General features: G+C 42.0%; 1 protein-coding gene across 6 annotated transcripts in view; it reads left to right on the top strand.

Annotated features, from left to right (window-relative positions):
• The first annotated feature begins 13,096 nt into the window (after positions 1–13,096).
• Positions 13,097–18,669, top strand: part of Mis18bp1 (MIS18 binding protein 1) — a 64,728-nt gene continuing 59,155 nt past the window's right edge. Inside the window, exons 1-2 of one of the 6 annotated variants that reach the window (XM_031355765.1) lie at positions 13,097–13,358; positions 16,544–16,609. The gene's annotated coding sequence lies outside the window, so the exon portion shown is untranslated. Of the gene's footprint in view, positions 13,509–16,239; positions 16,429–16,543; positions 16,610–18,669 lie in introns of those variants that run through there. The other 5 variants (XM_031355763.1, XM_031355768.1, XM_031355766.1 and 2 more) reach the window with 5 other exon arrangements.

The following is an 18,669-nucleotide window of genomic DNA, read 5'->3' as shown; positions in this document are numbered from 1 at the left end:
GTGATCCTGGGCTTGTTAGAGCACCTGGGACTGCAGCAGCTTCCTCTGGGTGTTTTGAAACTGACTGCAGAGTTTGTGCCCAAGGTCTGTTCAGGGCACCAGCCCAGAGAGACCAGACCTGATTTATTTCTATATTATATCTGCTTAGGATTCCCTGAACTAGTACTTACTTGCCTTTGGGGAGGGGGGTGGTAGATGGGGTAAGATAGTGGCTGGTAGTGTTTTATTTTGAGCCATAGTTGTCCTAATTTGCTTTTCTGTTGCTGTGATAAACACCATGACCAAAAGCAATGTGGTGAGGAAAGGGATTTTGTCTACAAGTTACACTCCATCACCAGTGAAGCCAGGGGAGGGGCTCAAGGCAGAGACCACAGGAGCTTTGTTATTTGCTGACATTTCCCTTTGGATTGCTCAGCTATCTTCTTATACAGCACAGGCTGACCTGCCTAGGGACAGCGCCACCCACAGTGGGTTGTTGGGCTGTCCTACATCAGTTAGCAATTAAGAAAACGCCTCAGAGACATGGCACGGGTCAAACTGATCTGAGCAGTTCTTCAGCTGAAGTTATCTCTTATTTGCTTCATTGACCATTTATATAATTCTTCCACATGGAGGGGCACTCACAGGGAATTTCCGTTACTGAAATTATAGATTTTTACAGATTTTTTTTTTACATCTTGTATGTGCTTACAATTGGCAATATTATTCAGATATCACTTTAACATGGTGAACTCAAACCCATGTTTCTTTTTTTTGATTTCCTTAAAGCCCTCCATAAAGGTAATAGTGGAAGATTTAACCCTGTTAATGTCTACAACCAGAAGAAATTAATAACTGATACTTTCAAATATTGCTACTTACAAACACTGTGTTAAGCACTTTAAGTTGATTTACTGTAATTCAATCATGGTGGCACTACCATGCAGTGGCTAGCTGAACAGGCTCTAGGACAAACTATGTGGGTTTTAACCTGTGTATTTGGTCAATAAATTATTTGTTCTCTGCAGACACTAGTTTTATAATTTCTAAAATGAGAGTAATAAAGTCATTTAATCTTATTAATGGGAAGAGTGAGTAAAACAGTGTACACGTATCTTCAGTGTGTGTCAGAGAAATGAATGAATGTTCTCAAAATAAAACTTTTAAATATCAGAATGTATTTTTGGTTTCAATTGACTTGATTCTAAAGTTATGAATTGGTACCTTTATTCTTTTAAACAAGTGCAGCTGTTGCATGCAAAGATGTAACTTGTAAACAGCAGTCATTCTTCAGCTCAGGTGCCACAGAGAAACTGAAAGACAATGCTTGCCATCTAGTGGAAACCAGTTAAATTTCAGTGCCTCCACTGAGTTCTTGAATTAATACCAACTGACACTCGGATTAAAAATGAACTGTTTTCTTTGTAATACCTTTGTGCTAAGCTTCCTTCATATACCTTGTGTAAATTTATCAGAGAAAAGTGTTCTGTAGTAAAGAAAAACAATAACAATGATAATCTTGAATTTTCCTCTTATTATAAGAGAGTATGTATATCATGGTATTCACAAGCCAGGATTAAAAATCTGTTCCAGAAAATGATAAACAATTGAAAAGACATTAACTTGCTTAAGAGTTGTTGGAGGTCCAAAATATGAATAGAATCCTGAGTCTAGGTTGCTTTCTGATTTTGAGGCTCATTTCTTTGTTTCTACAAGTTACCTTCTTTTTCTTCACACTTATATATCTGTAGACAAAAGTATTTTCATAAAGTTCTGTCCTAATTTATCTTTTCAAAGAAAGATTTCATTTTATTGTTCAAACCATCCTGAGTCTGAGGAGATGGCTCAGTGTGATAAAATGCTTGCGGTTCAGGCACCAAAAAATTGAGTCCCTGAGCATCCAAGTAGCACATATGTACAACCTCAGTGTAGGGATGCAGGCGGCTGGTTCCTGGGGGCTTGCTGCCTAGCCAGTGTAGGGGAAATAGTTGAGTTTAAGATTGGGTAAAGGAACCATTTAAAATATAAAGTGGAGGAGCTACAGAGATGGCTCAGCAGTTAAGAGTACTCACTGCTGTTGCAGAGGATCTGGGTTCAATAGCCATCACCCATATGGTGGCTTACAACCATCTGTAACTCCAGTTCCAGGGGTTCTGACGCCCTCTTCAGGAGTCTGTGGCACCTGTCCCTGTCCCTGTCCCTGTCCCTCTCCCCTTCCCATCCCACACCCCCAACACACCCCCCTGCATACACACTGTACTTACACACACAACCTTGGCTCCTGACTCTAGGGCAGCAGTGGTCCTGGAAGAGGCCGGTAGTCTGTCTTGCTCCAGCTCCCTCTTGGAGAGCTGCAACTCTTTGGCTGCTCTGGCAAGAGCCCCATGGTTTGTGCCCATACACAGACCAGCACACACAAAAGTGACAGTTTTTCCTGGTTGTCAAGTTGACCGGAATTAACTAAAACCCATGTGTCTGGCTACTCCTGTGGGTTTGTTTGTTTGTTTGCTTGCTTGCTTGTTTGTTTTAGTTAAATCCTTTGAAATAAGAAGACTTTCTTTTAATTTGGATTTATGAGGTGGGAAGATCCACCTTTTGAAAGACCCCATAGGGAGTTCCCACTCAAGTCCTGGGAGACATGCACCCAAAGAACACGACAGACCATCTTGATGTAAAAAACATGAGGCATTTTTATTTCAGAGCTCCAGTTTGACCCCCAATCTCACACAGGAGACCAGGAATCGATGACGAGGCCCAGGGGTTAGGGGTTTTTATAGGAAAAAGCTCTGGGGAAACAAAGGAATTGGTGTGGCTATACATGATTGGCTATTTTAAATGTAGTTAGAGTTGAAAATTCCTAAAAGGGGAGTGCTGTGGGGAGCCGCAGCTGCCACCATATATATATATATATATATATTGAACACCTGGTCTCCGGCCAGAGCAGAGAGTGTTGAGATAAACAGGCCTTAGTTGGAAAAGCTGTGTGCCTCTATGTAGCTGATGCTGATTGGGACCAGGGAAAGTATTTAACCCACAAGGGCTGGGGGCTGGATATAGTGAGTAAGTATGTAAGGATAGATAGTAAGTATGTAGGGAGAATAGGAAGTAGTGAGTAAGTATGTAGAATTAGGGCTGGTGATGGGTTATGTAAGATTTAGGAGTAAGTATTTAGAATTGGGGCTAGTAATGGAATAGGAGTAAGTAAGAAGTAAGTAGTAAGATGTAAGGATAGATGTAAGATATAGAATTAGGAATAAGCATGTAACTAATAAGATGTAACTAATAAGATGTATGTAAGTAGTAATAAGTAAGATGTAAGAAGAAGATATAGAAGAATATAAAAGAAGCTAGCTAGTAAGAAGAAGTAAAAATGAAGGTCCCTGATTAAACTGCATGGAGAAGGGCTTGGTGTTTGCCTCCTTACTTCTAACTGGACGGGTAAGGTGTCAGCGACATATGGTGGCCTGTACGGGGAGAGACATACGGGGAGAGACATAGACATACAGGGAATGGAGAAGTTCATACAGGGACAGCGAAAGAAGTCCATGGGGAAATCTTCTATGGCTCAGAACTCCTTGCAGACAGGGCAGACGACTGGTAAATTTCCCAGGTAAGGTAAAAAAAAAAGGGGGGGGGGGCGGGTAAGGTTCTCGGTAAAGAGACAATAAGGTCCCGGGTTTGGAGCAATAAGGTCCCATTAAGGGCGAATCAAAGGTGATGGTGTGGGAAACTCGCATTCTTGCCCCGTGTTTGTTGCTCTTAAGGAGCTATTGAGAGCAAAAGGGATAGAATTAAAGAGAGAAACCCTAGAAAGATTCCTATCAGAGGTAGATATCGCAGCCCCTTGGTTCGCAGTGTCGGATCACCTGACGCCGTCTAGCTAAGATTAATTAGGGAAAGATTTGGAATTTGCCTGGTAAGAAGGAATAATAAAAGGTGGAGTGCGATCAATTTGGAAACTGATTAGGAGCTGCCTGGAGAATAAAGTGTGTTCTAAAGCAGTAGAGAAGGGACAGGAATCGTTAAAACAGCTGAAGGAAGAGAGGTCAGCGGGGTCTGAGAAAGAACAGACTGTTGAAAGTGGCTCGGACTCTGAAGGAGTTAAACTTACACTGCCACTTAAAGTCATAAAAAACTTGGCTGAGTCAGTCCGTGCACAGCTGAAAAGGAGCTGATACAGGCTGACTGAGTGTCTGCACAAACCACTCTTAAAAGGGACAACAGCTTTTTGTGCTAAACCGCTAGCACCTTTGCCCCTAGGGTAAACAAGCTTAAACTTGGAACAGCTGTGGTTTCGGATGGCTGGAAACGATTGATGGGAGATGTAGTCTTGTGGGTAATTACCTAGGTAAAGGAACTCTAGCACGCTCCAAAGTTGGGTCATGTGATCCAAGGGTGCCAATTAGAACAGAGACCAAGTCACCCTCAGGGACATGCCATCAGTCCCTGCACTACACAGATAATCAAACAAAAATATATATCTTAATGATACTGAAAGTTTGTTTTGAGATTTATATGTTACAGAAATATACAACCTTGGTGAATTTCCTCATCTAAACCGCCTGCTTGAACTCCTGATATCCTGAACTTCAGCCTGATCCAGTTAAGACACAGACATCAGAAGACCAGTTCTGTTTTTCCTTCCACCCCCCCTCATATCTCTACGTCCTTGTTCAGCTTCAAGAAGTTAAGATGAGTCGTCTACCGGGTTCCCTGGGCTTTGGGGCTAGAAAAAATTGTTAATAAGTTGTGTTTCTAAAAATGTAAAATGGTTATATTTGAAATAGGAAAGAAATAGCCAGATTTAATTCCATAGTTATAGAAAGCCTTATAATTTGTTATTAAGTTACATTGTGTGACTAGAACATCTTAAACTAATATCAAGAAATAAGTAAGAGCTTTTGAATTGAGAACAACAGGTATTAGAACCATGGGTGCTTTACTGATCCTTGTCAGTATATTGGCATTGTGGTGTATCTATGCCGGTTCGGCAGCAATGACAGGCTGTTTTGATAGTGCAAGCATTTGCAGCCCTGGAGGCGAGGCAGAGGTCCTGAGTTCAATTCCTAGCAGCCATATGCATGGTAGCTTACAGTCATCTATCTGTACAGCTACAGTGTACTTAGTCATACACATAAAATAAATAAAATAGATCTTAAAAAAAAAAAAGAAAAACTGGTAAGAGAGTTTCTTGGAGAAGAAGCATGTGAATAGATTTTTCCAAATGGAAGAGGGATGGGAAGACACTTGTGTCTCATGTAAATTTTCATCAAAAAGTAACTTTATCAGAGGAGGAATTCAGTAATCAAGTACATAGGATGATCCTTCTGTGGACAGTCAGCCTCTTTACCCCGCCACTTCTGTTATGCCACAAGCAAAGTGGCCATGGTGGCAGAGATGAGAGTTATTCATGAACTCTTCAGCATGGAGTTCAATTTACCAATGCTGACTTGGCTACAGCCTCTACTGAGTGTTATATCTGCAGACATCAAAGACTAACATGGAGCCCCCAAAATAGCACCACTTGTCAGGTGACAAGCCAGAGACCTGGTGACAGGTGAGCTACATTGTACTATTTCCTCCATAGAAAGAACAATGCTTTGTTCTCACTACAGTAAATACTTATGATAAGCATGGATTTGCCTTTCCTGCTCATAATGCTTCTGCCAAGACCATCTGTGGGCTTACAAAATGTCTTATCCACCATCATGGTTTTCCATGCTATATTGCTTCTGACCAAGGAACTTAGTTGACAGCCAGAGAAGTTTGACAGTGGACCCACGGCCATGGAATCCACCTGTCTTAACACCTTCTTCAACATCTTCAAGCAGTTATCCTAACAGAAAGATGGAATGGCCTTTTATCGACACAGTTATAGTGCTGAAAAGTATGAAAGGCATAAAAAAGTTTTTTTATGACCCCTAGCAGACTGAGCAGAACTAAGAATGTGGGTTAGCCGGTTCAGAGCTCTGGGTTCCAGGAACCTGGCTAACTCAGAGCCTCAGGGCTCTGGTTCCTGAGACCTGCCCCTCCTGGCTGAAACACAATGAGGGCGGAACTAGGAATGAAGGTCAACTGGTTCATGAGGCTCTCCACCCTGCGACCGGTAGAGGATTCAGTAGATGATTAAGTAAGATTACATTCCTAAAACGAGTATGTTCCCCTCCCTAACTGACTGAATAACTTGGGTTGGAATTACCCTCACTCCCCCTGGTTTGTGTTTTTTTTCTTTTAAATACCCTACACTTCTTGAGCTAGGGGTCGAACTCCTCTACCCCTGCGTGGGTTACGAGCTGGGCCCCAGTGCACTGGTTTCCCAAATAAACCTTGTGTGTTTGCAGGAAGATCGGTCTCTCGTGAGTTTTGTGGGGGTCGTGTAATCCCAAGACTAGAGTGAGGGTCTCCTCTCTTGAGGAGTCTTTCAGTCACAGTTAGGTGGCAGTGGCCTGGAGGGTTGGGGCAGCATTCTCCAGAAGGCAGTATAAGCTTTGAATCATCCTCCAATATATTGTACAGTTTCTTTCATAGCTAGGATCCATAGGTATGAGAATCAAATAGTACAAAAGAGAATGCTTCCATTTACTTTCATACCTACTAACCCACTAGGAAAATTTTTATTTCCACTTCCTAAAACCTTAATTTCTGTTGGCCTGGAAGTTTTGGTTCCAATGTGGACAGCATCCCTGACACAATAAATATTACATTGCACTGGAAGCGCTAATATTCTCCTGGCCACTTTGGGCTTCTGATGCCCTTAAGCCAACAAGAGGCCAAGAAAGAAATTAACGGTTGTAGGAGGGGTGATTGAACCAGATTACCAAAGGGAAATTGGCAAAGTAATTGTCTCCATAATGCAGGTAAGAAAGATTATGTCTGGGGTGCAGGGGATTCTTTAGGGCATTTTTTGGTGCTACCATGTCCTGTGATTAAAGGCAATGGAAAACTACAACAACCTAATCAAGGTATAGGTCACTACTGTAGAAAAAGAGCCAAGACCTATTAAGGTGCTCGCTGAGGGTAGCAGAAATGCAAAATGGGTAGTAGCTGGAAGGAAGTGATTATAAATACCAGCTAAGGCCACATGACAAGCTGTAGGAAAGAGGGTTACAACTGACATGCTTCTGACATATTTTGTGAGGAATGTATATTTGTACAGATATCTCTATTTTCTTTTCTCGATATCTTTATAAAGAGAGCATCAGTGATTTTGTTTAGGTTTAACATATTAAAATAAGGGCTCTCAAAGGATATCACCACCGAAATCCTAAATTTATAATGTCTTTGATACCACTATGCCCAATAGGAAATATGCCTTTAATTCTGACCTTTTGAGGTGTGAAAGGCCATCGTTAATCTGGGCCACACCCTCTGCCATCATCCTCCATAAAGGACATGGAAGATGAAACTTGTTTCCTTTGTCTACTTGTTTTCACTTTCCATTTTTTCACTGGCTTGGAACCTATGACAAGAAATATAAATAATACATATTCATTCTATAAGTTCTGTTACTTTAGAGAACCCCAACACACACACACACACACACACACACACACACTGCTAGTCAGGTGTGGTGGTACATGACTGTAATTCTAGCACTCTGGAAGCTATAGCAAAAGGATTACAGGTTCAGACCAGTCTGAGCAATTTAGTTAAGTTTGATGCCAGCATGAGCTCCATAGTGATACTCTGTCTCATTTAAAACCATTTTTTTTTAAAAAAAACCTAAACAATTTTCTTTCTTAGCAGATTATTATTGTTAATAAATATTGCATAATTTGAACTCAATAAGTTCTTTTAATCCCCTAAGAGAGAACATAAATGTCTTAGATCTCAAAAAACAAAATATGACAGAGTTAAGCACTGTGGCAATGATGTACAGTTCTTGGGTCAGAATGGTAACTAATCTACATGTTGAAAAAGATTCCTGATCACAAAAGAAGGGAACTTGACAAAGTTATGAGCAATAATTCTTAAAAGAGGCAAGTAAGTAGAATCCATAAAAATTATTTGAAAGGTTAATGTGTTTAAAATATAATGAGTCAGAAACTGGTTAGTCAGGAACATATGCAAGTGAAGCACGGCATAAAGGTATTTGTGCAAAGGAAAAAGGCAATGTGAATAAGGCCATTTTTGACATTCATCTGTATACTAAGCTGCTCTGTAACTAAGTTTCATTGCTTTTATCTTTCAGGTAGGCTATTCCACAGACCCACAGACATAAGAAAAAAAAAAGACACCAATGAAAGTTTCAAGTGCCACAGGGTCATGAAGCTGGTTCGTGCTGTCACAAACTCATATTGTAAATACTCATATTTACTCTCAAATGTACCAATGCACCTAGTAGTGTACACAATGTTACTAATACTGAGCTGCCTAACCTAATCAGGCAACAGATCTGAAAGGATCATCTCAGAGTGAGATTTCTAAATCCACTGTCACTTGATGCTTCATAGCAAGGCATTCTGTTTCCATTGGGCTTGGGAACAACAAAACCCCATGCAATTTTGTACTGAAAAATGTCACCATCTTACTACAGAACCTAGGGAGATAACATTGTAAGTTTCTCACCATAACTTGCCACAAACTCCACACATTTTGTCTCACAAAACCTCTAGTATCATATACTCTACACATTGAACAAGCCAAGTGGTAAGATCACCTGCATTACCCTCCACACTTATTTCTGAGCTCTTTCCAACTTTAAAACCATTTAAAGTTGACAATCTTCTAATGCTACCTACAATATAAATTGGAGAGGTATCCTGAGGTTTGAGGCTTACAGAAGGCTGAGGTTCACCTGCTGTGAGTCCTTTTGATATGGAGAAGAGCAATTAGTATCTGAGCTCAATTTACCCTCTCCATTTTATAGTGCAAGAGTACCAGTCCATTTACAATTAAGACAAGTCTGCCTACAGCAATTAACATATGCAGGACAATCTTTTGCAAACATACCCATAGGCCAACCTAACCTAGGCAATTCCTTAGGAAATGAATTTTGTCAAGCTGACACTAAAGCTAACAGTCACAAAGCTGTTGGGCAAACTGCTAATCAATGAACCCTTAACAATACTTCTTTGCCTTGAGGGTCTTCTCCTTGAACTGTAAGATAAACAGTCCTTTCTCCCTTAAGTGGCTTTTGCTAGGGTATTTATCATAGCAATAGGAAAAGAGCAATACACAAATACAAACCAAAACTACCACCTGCCTTATTCCAGTCAAATGTACATGTAAATAAAGAAAATATCTAATAAAAAAAAGATATAAAAAAAATGGCAATCGTTAAGAATACAAACAGCAGGGCTGGTGAGATGGCTCAGCAGGTAAGAGCACTGATTGCTCTTCCGAAGGTCCTGAGTTCAGATCCCAGAAACCACGTGGTGGCTCACAACCACCCATAATGAGATTGTCATGATGCCCTCTTCTGGTGCATCTGAAGACAGCTACATTGAATTCCGCCGGAGCGAGAGGGGGATCCCGGCAGAGGTCCTGAGTTCAATTCCCAGCAGCCACACACATGATGGCTCACGGCTATCTGTACAGCTACACTATACTCATACACATAAAATAAAATAAGAATACAAAAGCCAGACTTGGAGATTCCAACACTTGGGAGGCATTGACAGAGGATCATAAGTTCAGTGTCAGGCAGGAGAAATTTGTAGCACTGGCCTGGCAATCTAAATTCATCCCCTGGAGCTCAAGTGCAAAAGCTTGATATGATTACCATCTGCTATCCCAGCACTCTAATGGACCCATGGCAGGACAAGACAATCTTCCAGCACCTTCCAATCAAGCTGTTAGGTCTTGGGCTGTCTATGACTACAAATGAGCTCAAGGTAGACTCAATAGCAATTAGATAAAAGCCAGAATTCCTCAGGAACTTGTGAAACAAGTTTTCTGTCCCCCAAAGGAATATTTTCCCCAAGCTTCTCATCCTCTTCATAATCCTCCTGATTTGTCTACCCGCTATGTCTCTGTATGCTCGCACTCTCTTGCTAATCTTGCACGAGAGAATAAAGTGTGTGTGTGTGTATATGTGTGTGTGTTTGCGTGCGTGTGTGTGTGTGTGTGTGTGTGTGTGTGTGTGTGTGTGTGTGTGTTAGATTTATGGACTGAATTGTGTCCATTCCCACTTATGGCTCATATGTTGAAGCCCTGTATTACTGGGAATATTGTAACAAAATACTACAGTCTAAATGCCTTTATTAAAAACATTTTTCTACAGTACTCAAGTGTAACTGTATTTATAAATAGAGCCTTTAATATGGTAATTAAAGATAAATGGAATCCTAAGGGTGGAGCCTGAGTTTGGTAACACTGGTGTCCCACCAAATATTTCTCTTTTCTTGCACTACAGAAGAAAGGCAATATGAAATCACTGAAACAAGATGATGCATGCCTTTCTTTATTCTCTATGGGTTCCCTTCCTGAACCCAGCAGCTCTTAAGCTATTAGACCGAGCAGAGCCCCTAGTGTAGGCTTTCTGAGGTTGGACAGAGTAGAGTAGGGAGGAAAGCACATATGAGTATAGTCTAATAACAACTTAGAGTCACATGGAATGTACCAAGCATGCCCCTGGTGGGATAGCATTATGAGGAATGTCAGAGTCAAAGGAGAGTGACCTGTAAGTCACTGTGACCCCATGGGGGTTGAGCAAACTTTTTACAGGGGCCAGCTAAGACCATCAAAAAACCAGATATTTATATTATGACAGTAGCAAAATTACAGTTATGAATAGCAATGAAAATAATCTTATGGTTAGAGGACACCACAACATGAGGAAACTGTATTACAGGGTTGCAGCATTAGGAAGATCCACTGCTCTAGGAAATGCAGTTCAGGGGCAGAGTGCTTGACCAGCATCCATGAGGTCAAGAGGTCAGATAACAGGTAAGAAAAAAGCTGGCAAGAGAGACTGTTCAGTGGTTAAGAGCACTGGCTGCTAATGTAGAGGACCTGAATTCAAGTCCCAGCACTGATATGGGGGCATACAACCATCTGTAACTTCAGTTCCAGGGAACCAACAGGTTCTTCTGACTTCCATGGGCACATGGCACAAATACATATATACAGGAATTCAGACAAATAAGTCTTTAAAAAAATAGAACCAGGTGTGGTAGTGCATGACTTTAATCCCAGCACTCAGGAGACAAGAGAAAGTGTTCCAGGGCAGCCAGGGGTACGTAGAGAAATCATGTCTGGAAAAAAAGGAAAATAAATTAAAAATTCTGCAGCAGTTCCTTTCCCCAGACAAGTGATTGAGGCTCAAATCAAACTGGTTCATCTACCTTAATGTATCTTTGTGGACTAGATGGCTGCTTTACCAAGTGTTACCCTGTCAGCTGTCCCTGCAAACGTATCCAGTTCTATGACAGTAATGACCCAAATGTTATATGTGACTAGTGTAAAAACAATGAGTGTGCCCCTCTTCCTTATCCACATTTATGTACATCTACATTTCTTCTGAGTACCTCTTTTTCTTCTCACTTTTAAGCCTATATTAAAAAAGCTTTAATGATATCTCCCACTTTTCTTCATAAACTAACTAGTCCAGACATGCACCCTGATTTGACTCTAGAGGAATGAACTCTTTGGGATGCTGAGGGTGAAAGTGGGGAGCTATGACTCTTTTACCTGTCCCCCTAAATGTGCAACCATTTCATCCTTCAAACTGTTGAGACAACAGACCTGTGCTGCCCCTGTCTAATTGATCTCCCTTTAACATTTCTTTTTTTACAAAGGTCAGGTCTGCGTGGAGATCTGAAGGTTCACTAGTCTCAATTCTTCCACACCTTTAATCTTCCACAGCATTTACCCACTCATAAACACTGCCTTGGCATCAGTTTCTTGGAGAATCTGAATATAAACAATGACACAGAGAAAATACTAGGCTAGACTGCTCCAATGGCTTAAGATTTAATGGGGACTATATTGCAAAGGCTCTTTCTTTGGAGGTGCAGAAGACAGAGGGAAGAGCAAAATGACAGAAAAGTAAGATTTTATATGATGGCCAATGTCTTGTTTAGGAAAACATCGCCAGTGATGTGTACACACACACACATATATATGGGTTCTGATGTAGTGGCCGCAGGTAAAGGTGGGAGGTGAGCCCAATGGATTCTGGGAATATGGTGGCTGTTGCCCTGGCAACAGGTCTATGAGGCCCGCCCTTTTGACAAACCTGATGCTAACAGCCAGCACTGGTATTTTAGGTGTGTGTGTGTATGGGGGGGGGGGGGTCTTTGGACCTGACAGTGAGCTGGTACATTTTATAGTACTTAAGAGATTGTAATATTTAGCCTGGAACTTGACCACCTTTGCTCACAAATTTAATTCAGATCCACGCTCAGTCTTTTTCTCATGGCCTTCTAAGGGTGTATTCTCCCTCCCTGATGCTTTCCTCTCTTCTCCTCGCCTGATTTTAACTTGGAATAGTTGGTTGACTAATGATTTAGAATTCTGAAAAAGTCACTTTTCAGAAAAAGACAGGGGTTTCTAATCCCAGCACTTGGGAGGCAGAGGCAGCACTTGGGAGGCAGAGGCAGGCGGATTTCTGAGTTCGAGGCCAGCCTGGTCTACAGGGTGAGTTCCAGGACAGCCAAGGCTACACAGAGAAACCAAGGCTACACAGAGAAAAAGACAGGGGTTTCTCTGTGTAGCCCTGGCTGTCCTGGAACTCACTCTGTAGACCAGACTGAGCCTCGAACTCAGAAATCCGCTTGTCGCTGCTTTCCGAGTACTGGGATTAAAGGCGTGCGCCACCACTGCCCGGCCCGGTCCTTAGATTCTTGAACATAAAAGAAAATCACATTTCTAGTTGGGATAATTCAAATTAAACGCTAAAATAGAGTGGATATAACGTCATGTTCAGTGTACTTCTCGGGAGCAACTTTTTTCTTTTTTTTTCCGGCTCGAAGAAAAACTAAACGGCAAACTGAAAGAAAAATTCTTTTTCAACTTTTCCGAAGCACTTTTTCTCCTCAGAAATGGACTACACTGAGAGAGTAAACTGCCTCGCTAGCGCCACCTAAAACAAGTGTGGGCCGCAAGGGTCAAACTTAGTAAATCGCGCCACGCGAAGCGCGCTGGGCGTCAACCGTTGTGGGCTCCTCCCCCCTCCGCGGAGCATCACGGGAGGAGCGGCGAGGCGCTAACCGGGGCCAGCCCTGGAGAGAGAAACAAACCCCACATGCATCCGTGGAGCGGCCCTGGGTCAGACGCCTTCGGCTTCCACAGCCGGGCCTTGGCGGCGCAGGGGTGCGGTCCTCTGTTTCGGAAGCCGCTCCGTGACGCAACCTCGGAGCGAGCCAATCCTAGGCGTCGGAGGGCGGGCTCTCGGGATTTGAAATTCGGCGCTGTTGGGGACGTGGATGCGGAAGGTGAGGGTAGCTCGGCGCTGCCTCCGCGGACTCGCGTGTTGCCCTTGCCGGGGCCTCCGTGGGTCTGCGGCGCTGCGAGCCCTGGGGCGCTAGGCCCCTGGGCTTGGAGCCGAGCGGTAGCCACGGCCTCGTGCTGCTGCCCTTACCAAGGTAGGCCCCCTGCTCCCTCGGCTTCGCGGACCGGTCGTCCGGCCCCCGCCCGGCTCTTCTGCGTTCGCGATCCCGGGTCTGGCGCACGTCGGACTTCCGCAGAGTTCGCCCGCTCGGCCGCGCGTGGACCTTGCTGCCCTAGCGCTCGAAATTTGTTCTGAATTCAGAAATCTCCGTGAGGAGTAGCGTGCCAATGCCCACACTCTTCATCTCCGGGTCCAGCCTTCCTTGAGGCGGCCGCTTATGCGTTCTTAGGATTAAATTCCCGTGCTTGTTGCAGACAGCTTTAGATGGTAGAAACGTTGTTTGAAAAATACAAAGTCCCTTCATCCTATCCTTAAAGGATAACACTTGACAGTCAGGCGCATTTGTTGTTGTTTATTTTAGAGATTATAATTTACTTACACTCCCCCCTTCTTTCCTCTCTCCAAACCCTTCCTTAGTCTTTCAAGTTCAGTGGTTCATTTTCACCAATAACAGTTGCAAATATGTATATATGTATATATATATATACATATAAAATATATATTCCTAGCTATATAACCTGCTGAATCCGTATAATGTTGCCAGTATGTATGTTTTTTTTGTTGTTGTTGTTATTTTACGGGTTTCTTACGTGCTTGTGCTCATAAGCATGTGATTTGGGTTTTTTAAAATGTGGCTGTAAAGTCTGTTTTGCCATTTAATCCTTTTGCAACTTTTAATGTCGTTCTTATTGTTTTTGCTGTTGAGTACATTGAATTGAATTGAATAAATGAATTGTCACTGGGGGAAGCAGGAGCCCTTAGGTGGTAAGGCGCTCAGCAATTAGGATATCCTGCAATATTTGTCTTTTGAATATGTCCGGTTTAGTCACACAAACATTCCTTATGGTATCATGCTAATATAAAAGTTAAACATACATCTCACCAATCGGGTAACAAGTGTTTGGGTAGAAGTGCCGCTGCAGGGTTCTACTGGGGAGTCTTCTGGAAATGATGCTTCGGAAGCCTGAGGGCAGGACCCACGTTTGCTGTGTAACCCTTCAGCTGTGGCAGGCTGATATTGCATAGCTGGAGGTCCCAGGAGACAATTAAGAGCATTGACTTGGTGGTCCCGTGGGGGCCCAGCAACAGTACCTGCAGTTCCTTAGTCACTGAGGCCAAGGTCTCAAGTCTTCTTGCCAATGGCTAGAGACACCATTCCTGAAGTTTCAGGTTTTATTATTTTTTTTGGGGGGGGGTTAGCTTTGCACTCTTAGGGCCCACAGCGTGAGGTTAGTTCCATACTAGATCAACATGGTTAGTTCATTAGCATACTGGCCCTCTGGGTTAGGCTCCTATCTGAGCTTCTGGGTGGCCTCTGGTGGCTTGCTTCTGAAACCTAGTTCTTCAACTATCATTATTTCAAGTTCACCAAATGACTATTAAGCTATGTGACTATTGACATGTGGGGTGCTGCTGCTGCTTCTGCAGTGTAGTCTTCTCCCCCTCCCCCCTCTCCCCCTTCCCCTTCTTTCCCCCTTCCCCCCTCCTCCTCCTCCTCCTTCTTTGCATTATGAATGTTTGAACCTAGGACCTTCCAGTCTAGGCATGCAGCAAGCATTGGCCACTGGCTGTTACCTCATGTTTACCTTTTCTTTTGAAGCAGGATCTGTAGTTGATTTTACTCTATAGCCCTCTTTAGGGCCTGGAACTTAAAATCCTCTTGCTGTCTAAATAGCTGGGTCTATGGGCCTTGTGTCTCAGCCAGCTTTTATCCATCCTTAAAATTTCTGTCTCTTGATACAGATTGGGCTTGTTTTCAGCTTATTTGCATTTTAAAAGGATTTAATTTATTTTATGTATGTGAGTACACTGCTCTCTCTCTCTCTCTCTCTCTCTCTCTCTCTCTCTCTCTCTCTCTCTCTCTCTCTCTCTCTCTCTTTTTTGAGTCAGGGTCTTAACTATACAGCCCTGGCTGGTCTGTAATTCATTATGTAGGCCAGACTGGCCTTGAACTCACAGGGATTTACCTGCTTCTGCCTCCTGAATTCTAGAATTAAAGAATCGCTATGTTACCATGCCTGGGAAAATTGATTTTTTTTTTTTTCTGAGACAGGGTTTCTCTGTATATCCCTGGCTGTCCTGGCACTCACTCTGTAGACCAGGCTGGCCTTGAACTCAGAAATCTGCCTGCCTCTGCCTCCCAAGTGCTGGGATTAAAGGCGTGCGCCACCACCACCCCACTGTCTGCTCTCTTGCAGGCAAACTAGAAGAAGGCATTGGATACCTTTTCAGATGGTTGTGAGCCACCATGTGGTTGCTGGGAATTGAACTCAAGACCTTTGGAAGAGCATTGAGTGCTCTTAATTGCTGAGCCTTCTCTCCAGCTCCTTATTTGCAATTTTTATTTTTGCAATTTTTATTTGTGAAGTATTTCATCAGACTGAAGAACTGAGGGTAGGCAATCCATACTTTGCCAAATTTCCCTGCCATTGTACAGTCTATTCATTTTTATTTTTGAGATAGTATAGTTTTATTGGCATTATTAGTGGATATTACTAACTCGCATCACTGCCCACCTGATAAATATACATCTATTGAATGCTAAAGCTCAATATGGTCATATCGTTAGTTCATTGGTCTTAGGCATACTTGAGGCCCTAGGTTCAACCTCTTGCAGTTATAAATTAAGCACATTAATGAATGAATAAAGTATATAATTCATAGTTGTTGAGCTAAAGTTTGTGAAAAAATTACATGGTTTTTCTGTCACAGGGCCAGACTTACAAGATAGATATTCATTTGTTAGCTGCTGTTGAAAGTTACTTCCAGTAGCAGGGTATGATGTTGAACACCTTTAATCCTGGCCCTCAGGAATCAGTGGTAGGCCAGCCAGCGCTGCACAGAGAAATCTTGAAAAATACTTCTCTGCAATCCCCCTTATAATAAATCATTAGGTAAAGTAGGACTTTATATATGAATTTTCAAGTTACTTATTTATTTGCCTTTTGAAAAAAAAGATATATTTTAATCTAATTGCTTTAGTAATTATTTTTTTACTTTTTGAAATAGGTTTCATAGCTAAGGCTGGCCTTGAACTTCCTGTTTTTTTCAGCTTCCTGAGTACTAGAATTACAGGTATGTGCCACCATGTCCAGTATTTATTAGTACTTTCCATGGTAGGTCTTTTCCATTTAGATGATAGAAAAAGGTACTAGAATAGTTATAAATTCAGTAGTAAGAGATGTTATAAATCCTGACTAATAAGTTCTGGGCACTTATGATTGTAATATGAATTTTCCACATATTAATATAATATATTGTTTTATACTTGGAATTTTTATTTGTAGTTATGGAAAATAAAATTTATATGTAAAAAACAAACCAGGTGTGGTAATACATTCTTACAATCCCAGCACCAAGATGGGTAGAGTAAGAACAGTTCAGGGTTGATGCCAGCCTGGACATTACAGCAAACTGTGTCTCAAAAAAGGAAGAAACAAATATAAGACCGTATATATTAAGTTGATAATTTTTTCCAAAAATTCTAAATAGCAATACATGTAAAGAATTATGATAAGAACAAATTTCTTCTTTATAACTAGTTTTCAACTAACATTTTATAATTAAATATTCTGGAGCACAATAGAGCCAGGCCATTTTAATAATTGTATGAGTATTTCAGTATTCACTTCTATCATTATTGTTTCTGACTTAAACTTCTAAAGTGCATAAAGGGAAGTACACTTGTTAAACTTAATATTTTATAGCCTAATGCAGATGTCATTCTTTTTATGCAGACACTAGATTGGAATTTTAAAGAGTTGTGTTTGAATAAATTTCTTTTCTTTTTTTTGGGGGGGGTGTTTTTGAGACAGGGTTTCTCTGTGTAGCCCTGGCTGTCCTAGAACTCACTCTGTAGACCAGGCTGGCTTCTGCCTGCCTCTGCCTCCCAAGTGCTGGGATTAAAGGTGTGCGCCACCACTGCCAGGCTTGAATAAATTTCACTGCAGCTGTAGAATGCTTTTATAGCATGTTCAAGGTCCTGTATTAATCCCCAGTGTCAGAACTAAAATTGGACAGGAAACTTCATCCTGGTTGCCTATAAAACCCCTTACAGGAACACATTCTTGTAGCTGTCAAGTAAATCTCAAAAACAGATATTTATAATTCAGAACTTAAGAATATTAACTGTTATTTGTTCGATGGTGCTTTTTAAAAAAAAAAAATGGATATTTTATGTATTTACATTTCAAATGTTATCCCCTTTCCTGGTTTCCCCTCCAGAGCTCCCCTCCCCCCTCCCCCTTCTGCTATGAGGGTACCCCCCCACTCACTCCCACCTTACGGCCCTGGCATTCCCCTGCACTGGAGAATCGAGCCTTCACAGGTCCAAGGTCCTCGCAGCCTATTAATGCCTGACAAGGCCATCCTGTGCTACATAAGCAGCTAGAGCCATGGGTCACACCTCTTTGGTTGGTGGTTTAGTCCCTGGGAGCTCTAGGGGGTCTGGTTGGTTGATATTTTTGTTCTTCCTCTGGGTTGCAAACCCTTTTAGCTCCTTCAGTCCTTTCTCTTAACTCCTCCATTGGGGACCCGGTGCTCAGTCCAATGGTTGGCTGAGAGCATCCACCTTTGTATTTGTCAGGCTCTGGCAGAGACTCTCAGGAGACAGTTACAACAGACTCCTGTTTATCCTTTGAGTAGAGGAAAACTAGTGATAGTTTTGAGTTAATTTTATATTCAGACACTTTGCTGAAGTTGTTTATCAGGTCTAGGAGTTCTCTGGTGGAATTTTTGGGGTCACTTAAGTATACTATCATATCCTCTGCTATTTTAACTTCTTCATTTCTAATTTGTATCCCTTTAACCTCCTTTTGTTGTCTAATTGCTCTGGTTAGGACTTTGGGTGCTCTATTGAATAGGTAGGGAGAGAGTGGGCACCCTTGTCTAGTCCCTGATTTTAGTGGTATTGCTTCAAGTTTCTCTTCATTTAGTTTGATGTTGGTTATTGGTTTGCTGTATATTGCTTTTACTATGTTTAGGTATGAGCCTTGAATTCCTGATCTTTTTAAGACTTTTACTGTGAAGGGGTATTTAATTTTGTCAAATGGTTTCTCAGCATCTACTTGTCACGCACACTTGCGTGATGGCGGTATTTGAGGCGAAAACTTTAAGGAAAGTCAGCCTCTTGTCTC

This window comes from Mastomys coucha, unplaced genomic scaffold (assembly GCF_008632895.1).
Source record: "Mastomys coucha isolate ucsf_1 unplaced genomic scaffold, UCSF_Mcou_1 pScaffold6, whole genome shotgun sequence".
NCBI classification, from domain to species: Eukaryota; Metazoa; Chordata; class Mammalia; order Rodentia; family Muridae; genus Mastomys; species Mastomys coucha.
The sequence above is the reverse complement of the archived record's forward strand: the minus strand, read 5'-3'. Positions and strand labels throughout refer to the sequence as shown.